Here is a 10,444-nt window from a genome sequence, read left to right as displayed (position 1 = left end):
CTGGAACGTGCCACTTGCTGGTGCCCAGGAGAGGAAGAGCCACCGAAGTACCAGGGGCAACTGTGCGAGTCTCTAGAGTTTCAGGTTGAGGAGGGGGCAGATATCAGGATTGATGGACATTGTCCTATTTCCTTACCACACAGGCAGCCCCTCTGCCACATGCCCGAGGGGGTGGCAGACCCTCCTGAGGCAGAAGGGAAGCAGCTTAATGAGGTGAAGGTGCTGGGGATGGACAGCGTAGACTCAACTTTCACTCCAAGCTGTGTAACCTTCGCAAGCCACCATGTCTGTAGTCCTAGCCTTCTCGTCTGCGTAGAGTAATGTTACTATTAATCATAAATCACAGTAACCATTTGGCAGGATTATTGGGAACCACTTTCTAAACTATGCAAGGCTAACAAATACCTTTCTGTTTTATATCAATAATGGTTGCTTTGGGAGAAAGCCCACCGGTTTGATACTCGTTATAGAATCTGAAGAAGAAAAGGGGCTGCAGAGGGAGTGGCAATGTGTAACTTAAAAAGTCATTGCTGCCTTAACCATCAGCCATGGCCAGGATTTCGGTCCCTGGGGGGAGGTGGTGCAAATTGGGAAGGAGGGACCCCTAGGAATCTTGTAGGAAGGGGCACTGAGGGCACAGTTAGCGGTATGCAGAGTAGGCGGGAAAGGCAGGTGACAGAAACAGGAGCGGATGGAAGAAGTTGAGTCTGTCACTCATCAGGATGGCGTCTTTCATCTCCGGTTCACGTCTTTAACTCCTCTCGGTCTCTGTGGCACTGATGGAGTTGAAAGTGCCAGTCTTTGGGTTACAGGTTTTCATACAAATCATCTCACTGAAACCTCTCACACGTCCCACAAGGAGTGTGAACTCTTAGTCGAGTTACAGCTCATCAGGCCCAGAGGGTGTAAATAGCTCATCAGGCCCAGAGGGTGTAAAGAGCTCACAAGGCCCTAGAGTTAGAAGCGAGAGAAGCGAATTTCAAACCCATGACAATGGACTCTCAAATGTTGCCTCTGGGTGCAAGTTGCAAATGGAACTATTTGGATGATGAAAGGGTAGCTTTGGCCATGTCATACCTTGTGTTTGAAAGGAACCCATTTAAGTGTGTGTGGGGGTCCCTTTCATGAAGAATCAGGAGCCACCGGAGCACGAGGAACACTTCAGGCTACCTCCCGCGTAGGTAACTCAATATAAGGGACACTCTGCTCAGCATCACTGCCCACAGTGTCTCCATAGCAACAGCCATGTCGGGTACCATTCTCTTTCTGGCAGCTGGGTGACTGTCAGTAACTGACATAGGTTATAAGCCCAGTCGAGTACCTGGGCAGGAGGAGGCTCCCGAATGCTCCCAGGCTCTGACGGGATCGCGGGGCTGTTGCCATGGTTTTGGTGAGAAGTACTGCTTTTCTGAGATTGCAAAACACTTTATGTTCCAAACCCGTGCTCGCTCATTCCTGACAGAGTGGAAAATGCGTCTTCTTGGCTGAAATGTTCCTCTTGAGTCCAGCCCAAAGATGACATTTTTAGGAAAGTTTGAGAAGAATCCTGTGGCTGTTACTGAGTCACGATAGAGTGGAAATGGATCTTTTCTATTTAAAGAGTTTGTGCTACTGTTTGAAAATGTCACATTGCTAGGGAACCATGGAAATGGAAAACTTTCCGTTTGCCATCCACAGAGAAAGATCATCACTGAATGTGAAACAGTGGCATTGGAGAGAAGTCCTGTTACCTGTCTAACTGAAGCTATAGGGTGATGGAATTTAATTTAAGGTTACTGGTCTGAATAACCTCCGTTCTCTAAAAGGGGATGGCTCATGGGGAAAACAGCACGTGTAGTTCTAGACCTGACTCTGCTCCTATATAGCTGTTACGTCAGACAGGTCCAGGAGCTCTCGACCTCAGCTTCAATATAAACCCAAGGGAGAGAGTAGATGAGGTTGATTGGATCAGTATTTCCCAGTTTACCTGAGAGTCACCTGGGCCCCAAAACCACCAACATAGTTTGGTCCCTTTCCTGGAGACTACAGTCCAGCCCATCTAAGGCGTATTGAACATATATTTTAACAACCATCCCAGGAAATTGTGAGGAAAATGTAGATCTCAGAAATAGAAACAAGTAAGGATATGATGTGCAGAGTTGAGACCACATTTTACTACTGTTTTGTACCTTGCTTTTTTATCGGCAATATATTATAACTTTTCGTGTGGGTGTGTATTTGTAGACCCTCATTTTTAATGACTACCAAGTATTTCATCCTGTTCCAACATCTTTTTAACTAACCCCCTTTTGCCGTACATTTCATTTCTTGCATTATTTTGTATTCCTACTATATGCCATTTCTCTTTACACTATTACGAGATGATGCTGTTAAAGAAGAAAAAAGCTTTTCTAATTTAATAAGTAATAAAGGTATCTCATTGTATTAATCAAAGACGTTTTCATGGATTAATTGACTATCACTATCTTTTTTGTGTGAACTAACTGATAACATTGTTTTGAAAAAAAATTTCCATTGAATTTTTTAGTATATTTGGGAGAGCTATTTTTATTTGAATTATATTTAGTACAATCATCTGTGTTGTAAATACCCTCTCATTTAGTTCGCCATTCAGTGTTGTTTGTGAGAATTTTTGGCACTTAACATTTTTATGTGCAATCCTTTAAAAATTATTTTATTTCTATCTTTGGTGTATACTTGGGAGAATCTTATCCATATCCAGATTATATATTCATTTAAATGTACTTATTATACTTTTATGTTTTTAGTTTTTTCATTTGACTTTGCAATGCATCTGAAATTCATTTTATTTATAGTATTAGAAAATGCTTTAATTACTTTTTAAAATCCTTGACTAATTATTCTAACAATTTCTATAGCAAATGGATTTTAGATATTATATGACATAAATATATCCTCATAATACTTTGAATCTGTTTTTACTTTTTCTTTATATTCTGACCTTAATATTTATTTTGTCTAGTGGCAGGCTGCATTGATACTTGACCTAAATATGTACTTTGTGAGACATGAGAGTGTAATTGGGATACTCTGAGCCCCTCAGTTACACAATTTTAGTTTACACTCCCGAGACCAAGCCTTCAGGATGATTTCTAAATAATTCCCAAATTTCAAAGGAACAAAAAGTAGAAAGTAGCTTTTACCCAACAGAAGCAACATGTCAAATTAAGATAGCACTTTCCCCTGGCCGGTGTGACTCGGTTAGTGTATCATCCCATACACTGAAAGGCAGTAGGTTTGATTTCCAGTCAGGGTACTAGACCTAGGTTTCGGGTTCGATCCCTGGTCAGGGAGTGCATGGGAGGCAACTGATCTATGTTTCTTTCATATTGATGTTTTTCTCTCTCTTCCTCTCTCTCTAAAATCAATAAACTTATCCTTGGGTGAGGAGAGAGAGAGAGAGAAAGGATGGTGGAGAGGTAGAAAGAGGAAGTAAAGGGAATGAAACTAGGAAAAATGATTTAATTTCCTTGGTGTGTGTGTGTGTGTGTGTGTGTGTGTGTGTGTGTGTGTGTGTGAATATCTACTCCAGAGATGGCTATTAACTCATATGTATTTAATAGGAAAGAAAAGATGCATTATTCCAGGTCCTGCTCCAGGAGGGAAGCAAGAAATAGGTCAAATGTTCTGGCAAAACTGAATTAATAAGGCGACACTTTGGCCCTCATCATGAGCTTCTCTCCCTGGACCCAACATGGAGGTGATTCTTATTCTAAAAGAGAAAGAAGGAAAGAAGGAAAGAAGGAAAGAAAGAAAGAAAGAAAGAAAGAAAGAAAGAAAGAAAGAAAGAAAGAAAGAAAGAAGGAAGGAAGGAAAAGAAGAAAATAAAAGAAACCTACTTATATATGAAAGACTTGCTCTAAGAATTTCAGAATGAACTGGCTATTTGGTCAACTGTTTAGATAATGTGGAAGTAGCATCTCCGGCAGAGGGGGTGGAGGCGGCAGGACTACTCAGCTGGGCTCTCTGGCCTGCTCTATGAGCCTGGTTATTGCCCATCCACACCTCAGCTTGTGCTGTACTGATAAAGCCGGCAGGTCCAACTGAAACCCAGCAATCTCTCCTCGTGCTGCTCAAGGTGGAGAGGAAGTGCCCTTCCTCCCTTTGCTGTAGGAGACTTTCCAATGCGTCCAGCAATATTATTGCCCCAAACAGTAACACTGGATATCTTAGTGGTCCCCGACTCTGGTAATTGTTAGTTCTTGTTTTTTTTTTTTTTTTTTAATCTAGACTACTACATGGGTCCATAAAATTTTCTCATGCAAAGAATCTCAAAGAAGTTACTGGCATCTCTGTGTTAAGCTTCTATGGGTTCATCCAAATAAATTATCATTGCTAAGAGCATCATCCTTACCCATTACTTCTCCCATGTTGCCATAATACACTGCCTTCTTAAGACCAAATAAAAAGCTTCTGCACAACAAAACAAACCATCAAAAAAAATAACAAGAAAGCCCACTGCATGCGAGAACATATTTGCTAACGATACATCCAATAAGAGGTTAACCTCCAAAATTTACAGGAACTCATACACCTTAACAAAAGGAAGACAAACAACCCAATTAAAAAATGGGCAAAGGACCTAAACAGACACTTCTCCAAAATGGACAAACGAAAGGCCAAGAGACATGAAAAAATGCTCAAAGTCACTAATCATCTGAGAGATACAAATCAAAATGACAATGAGATACCACCTCACATGTGTCAGAATGGCTATCATCAACAAATCAACAAATGACAAAGATGTGGAGTTGAGGGAACCATACCCTGCTGGTGGGAATGCAGACTGGTGCAGCCACTGTGGAAAACAGTATGGAGTTTGCTCAAAAAATTAAAAATGGAACTCCCATTTGACCCAGTGATCCCACTTCTCAGAATATATCCCAGAAGAAACATCCATCAGAAAGAATGTATGCAGCACTATGTGCATAGCAGCACAATTCACCATAGCTAAGATTTGGAAACAGCCTAAGTGCCCATTAGCAGATGAGTGGATTAAAAAGCTGTGGTACATCTACACAGTGGAACACCACACAGCTATAAAAAAAGAATGAACTCTTACCATTTGCAACAGCATGAATGGAACTAGAGAGCATTATGCTAAGTAACGTCAGTCAGAGAAAGATAACTATCACATGATCTCACTCATATGTGGAATTTAATGAAAAACATAAACTAATGAACAAAAACAGACCCAGAGACGTGGAGACATTGATCAGACTGTAAAATCTCAGAGGGAATGCAGAGGATGGAGGGAGGGAGAGGTCAATCAATGAACTCATGTGCATAACCCATGGACACAGACAGTAGAGTCGTGAGGGCTTGGCGGGGGGTGGGGTGGAGGGAAAGGAGGATTGGAGAGGGCAATGGGGGAAAATAAGGGACATATGTAATACTTTCAACAATAAAGATTTATTTTATAAAAATAATAAAAGTCCATATTACCCATATTTGATTAATTTTCTATTCTACCCTCCCTCCACTCAACTGTGTTTTTTTGTTGTTGTTGTTTTTAATCCTTCATTTTTATTAAGTAAACTAGAGGCCCGGTGCTCAAAATTTGTTCATGGGTAGGGTCCCTAGGCCTGGTCGGCAATCAGGGCTGATCAGGTTCCCCGCCTCCCCACTGCCTTGCCTCCTCCTTCTCTCGCTCTCTCAGTGCCCTTCCACCACCACTGGTTGCCCACCATGTTCTGTGCTGCCCTCTGGTGGTTAGTGCACTTCATAGTGAGTGATCAAACTCCCGTTCTCCCAGTCGAACTCCCGAGGGGACACTTTGCATATTAGCCACACAAACACACACAGCAGGGAAAAGAGAATTGTTATCTTCCTGAAATACATGAAAACACACAGTGGCCAGATTATTATGACCACCTGACGTTTGTAGGCAAATTAGCTATAATTTTGTGCTGAAGTTGCTAGAGGGCCAGACCATTATAAATAGGGAAGCAGGTTGTTTACCACTACAGTAGAAGTGATTTTTTTTTCTGAAGATATAGGTAAACAATGCGATTTAATAGCCTTTGAACGTGGAATATATATAGGCTAAGGGGAATATATGTATATTCCCCTTAGCCTTATTTGGCCTGCAGTCTGTGTAACCTACTTGTCACAACCTCTATGTCATACTTTCTAAAGGAACACAAGAATGCATGGTCTAAAGATATTTTTTTCCTGAATTACAATCTAATGTGTACTTAAACTTTACCAAGGTTATAAAATAATTTATGTTCACTATGTATGTAGTAAATCATATGGGGGGGAATAAATGAATGTAAAATTATATAAAAGTAGTCACTGATAAAGAAAATAAACAATGTATCCTCATAGTAACCAACCATATATTCACCACCCATAGAGTCATCCTCCTCTCTCTTCTCAGGTTCCATGAATTCTAGTCCCTCCAGGAACAGCTCTCCCTTGATGATGTAGGAGGTGACAATAAATCCCCTTGATTCTACTAAGTGAACCTCAATGTCATGTTCCAACAACACCGCAAAAATAATAATACAAGGAATTCATCTCTCTGGGCTCCATCCCCCTTACCCATGTGGGAAGGACTAAGTTAGAATTAGGTGCTTTCAAACTTTTTTTAAAAAGCACTGGAAACGCCGAAACCGGTTTGGCTCAGTGGATAGAGCGTCGGCCTGCGGACTAAAGGGTCCCAGGTTCGATTCCGGTCGGGGGCATGTGCCTGGGTTGCGGGCACATCCCCAGTGGGAGATGTGTAGGAGGCGGCTGATCGATGTTTCTCTCTCATCGATGTTTCTAACTCTCTATCTCTCTCCCTTCCTCTCTGTAAAAAATCAATAAAATATATTTAAAAAAAAAAAGCACTGGAAACACTTTTTAACTGAAATATTACATGGAAGGAAAAAGCAATAGCAAAGGGGTGAGAGATAAAAGCAGAAACTCTTATAAAATGTCAAAGCAGTGTTTGAAAATCATTAGGTTGGGTGGACCCTAAATCCCTTCCAACTTAAGTATATTACTTTTATGCTTTAAATGTGAAAAAATCTCAAACTTCCTAAAAGATACTGCGTAGGAACAGAGGGTGATTTTACCCAGGAGCAAGGGCTGGGGGTGGATTACAGTGCCATTGCACTAATGTGGCCCCGTTTTCCCAACTCATTCTGATCCTTTGAACATTCCTTGTGGGAGCAGAGGAATCAGCCCTTTAACAGCAGCGGATGGTGGTGGGCTTTCACTACTCCTGCAGCACTCTTTTCAGTGGACTCTTGGCTACTATTGGAATCTTCTGTACTCTGCCTAGCAACCAGTACCCTTGGTAACTACAAGAGCGGTCATTCCATCAGACCCATAGTGCTGCTTGTACTCTCATTGCTTTATACTTTTTCCATGTTCTGCCTATACACTAAGCTCTATGTCTAAATGTAAAATTTTAATAATTTTTAAATGTTGGCAGATAAGACGCTAAAGTTCAGCATGTCATTGAAACTCAAAGTGAATTGTATTTAAAAGTAACCCACATCTGTATTCAATTTCTGCTTTGCACATAGGCAAAATCCTTAGATGCCTGTACAAGGTCGGGAGACCTGGCCTTGCTCGCTCCTCTCACTAAATAGCTCTGTGGTCTTGGTCCAGACATTTCACCCTTTCAGGCTTCAGTTTCCTCCTTCATAAAACAAGGAAGATGAGCTGATGCTCTTGGAGCTCCTTGGAGTGCTAACATTCCGTGACACTTGGCTGCGTTTTTAACCAAGGGCTTTCTCTGTACATCTCAAACTCAGGCCTCCGAGATTTTTCTGACTCTCTAGAGTTTCCCCCAAGAGATTGCAATATTTCTTGAAATACTTCTTATTATGTTCAAAATGCTACAGGAAAAGGCTACAAGATTGCAAAGCAGGAGCCCACCAAGGGTTCTAAAAGTCAGCTATGAAATGTAGGGTCCAACAATGACCTTCTAGAAGAAAATGTGAACTAGACTCGCTACTACTTTAGTGAATGACTCAGAAATCTTTAGAATGTTCACGGTCACCAGGCCAGTCAGGGTCATGCATTTTTTGACCAGGTCAGCCTCTCCAAAAGCATCTAGCAGTTCCTCATTGCTTGCTGAGGCAACTCTAGATTGTGAGGCTGATACTGAGTAATTTAGGGTATGACTAATCCAGTGGGGAAGAGAACACATACACATTTGAGTTAGATAAAATGTTAGCAATCTGTGATGAAAGAATGCAGATACGTACGTAGAAGGAGAACTGGACCTTTAAATCAAATGATGAACTGGACCTTTAATCAAGTAGAAGAGCTGTATCTTTAAATTTTCAAGTGAGAATCCTGTGGTTGATAAAGGGCATTCTTGACCAAAGAAAGAACATGCATAAAAACCTGAAGATGCATAAACACCATCTGTCCCATGCGTGGTTGAACCCTGTCCTGTCACCATCTGAAATTTTTATCATTTCTGAACAAGCAGCCTGCATTGGCATTTTACATTGGGCCCAAAAAATATGTAATGTCCCCCAGAATATTGTCTCGGTCAAAGAAAGGGATTCTATTGTGGAGTGGTAAGAGATAATACTGGGAAAGAAGGTGGGGATTCAATGAGAAAAGGCCTTGAATGCCACGCTGAAGTGTTTTGGACTTGAAAGAGGGCAGTTTGAGCATGTTTGAGCAGCAGAGTAATATGGTAACATTGAGATTTTAGGATGAATTCTTCATGTGCTAACATGAATGGGGAAGACCTACTGGTTTGAAGACTCTTATCATGATCATGGATAAGACAAGAAAGTCCACTTGGACATAGTGGGAATAAAGAGGAGAGGGAAGATATGAGAAACAATCGAGGAAAATCACTAGGTGTTGGTGATAAATTAGAGAGAGAGAGAGACAGAGAGAGAGAGAGAATGGAATGGAGCACGGATGAGAGCCAGGGAGAGTGGTCAAGTCCCCAATTCCAGCTTGTTTTCCTCCAGGCCCCAACCACATTCCTGTCACTGAGCTGCATGACACATCTGGTGTCTTTACAGTAAGTGCTCTTTTTCGCTTATGCTTGTTCAAGATTTCTATTATTTGATTCTCTGTTACTTGCAAACACACAGGCTCCCTACTGATGGGCGTTGTGGAGGGGCATCCAGTGGTGGTGGAACGCTATTAGCCAAGGAAGCAAAGCCCTGAGATCTATGCTTAAATCCTGTTCTACCGAAGACTCCTAGGTGTGTGGACTTCGAGTCTGGGTGGCCGAAACATACACACCAGAGAAAGACATGGGCATACCCAGGGACCGTGTTAAGCATGTCATGGTAAGCATCGTGGATGGCTGTTTATGTGGCCTCCTCTCTGTCGCGTGCCAGGGAAACCACTAGTTCTGATCACAATGGTGTGTCAGCCAGCAGAATGCTCTTCCTCAGAAAGGGCAGTAGTATCTGCGCATCATTTAGTCCTTGAACTGCTTTTCATTGAATCCTACCCTGGGTTTAGCTGGATTGACCTTCACCTACAAACCCTGACCTTGACAGTATTGCCTCAAAAACCCTGTCAGCGACAGGCCGTTAAGAAGCGATTGGCCTGTGGATGATCTGGAAAGTAAAAGGCAGGACCATGATTGGAGGTTTTAGGTCCTTCCCAGAATTGAAAGCCGATCTCTGGGACACGAATTTATAGCCATAACTCTCCTCTTCTTGCCCAAAGGGTGGCCGGCCCACCAAATTCTTTATCTGCCTGGTATTACCTGGTGACTCCGGGAGAAAGCCACCCTGCATAGAAGTAGCCTGAGTCACTCATAGGTCTGACGTGTTCGTCCTTGGGGTCCACAGGCATCAAACCACCTGGGAAAGAGGAGATAGGCCACTGCGGATACAAAGCTGGGAAGGTGGCCCATAGGCCTTGGCGTCTACACTGTTTCTGCCCCAGTCCTGGCCACGCTTCCCAAACAGGGCTGAGGACCAGGAGTTTTTCTGTGTGTAGCAATGGTGCCTGAGAACATGCTGCTCCTGGCCTCTGGGTCCAGGTACCAATAATTACCATTCCCCGGCCAGCCACTGCCCTCTACACCGAGCACGGCCAAATGGCCGCAGTGACCAAGAATGACAGGCCCGACTATCTACCCATCTATTGCTGGGAACACCAGAGAAGAGGAAACGCAGATGATGATCCGCTCACAAAGAAGGATCACTTTGTGGTCTGTAGGCAGAGGAGCCGGAGGGGCCCTCGCAGATGAGCAGGCAGGCGCGGAAGGGGCAGGGCCCAGGCACACACTGCTCTTTCTTCATCCTAAGGGATGTCCCGACTCCTCTTCCTTTAAGAAGACTGAGAAGCATTCATTCAGGCCGGCTTCTAGCACTGGGCATTTGGAGGTTAAAGTCCAGAGTATTCCAATCCAAAAGGCCCTAGCTCAGAATGACCGCGCGGCAGTTACTTCGATGACAAAGCTTCGTGCACGGCCCGAAGTTGTTTTAAAAAG

Source organism: Myotis davidii, unplaced genomic scaffold (genome assembly GCF_000327345.1).
Source record: "Myotis davidii unplaced genomic scaffold, ASM32734v1 scaffold37, whole genome shotgun sequence".
Classification (NCBI taxonomy): Eukaryota; Metazoa; Chordata; class Mammalia; order Chiroptera; family Vespertilionidae; genus Myotis; species Myotis davidii.
The sequence above is the reverse complement of the archived record's forward strand: the minus strand, read 5'-3'. Positions refer to the sequence as shown.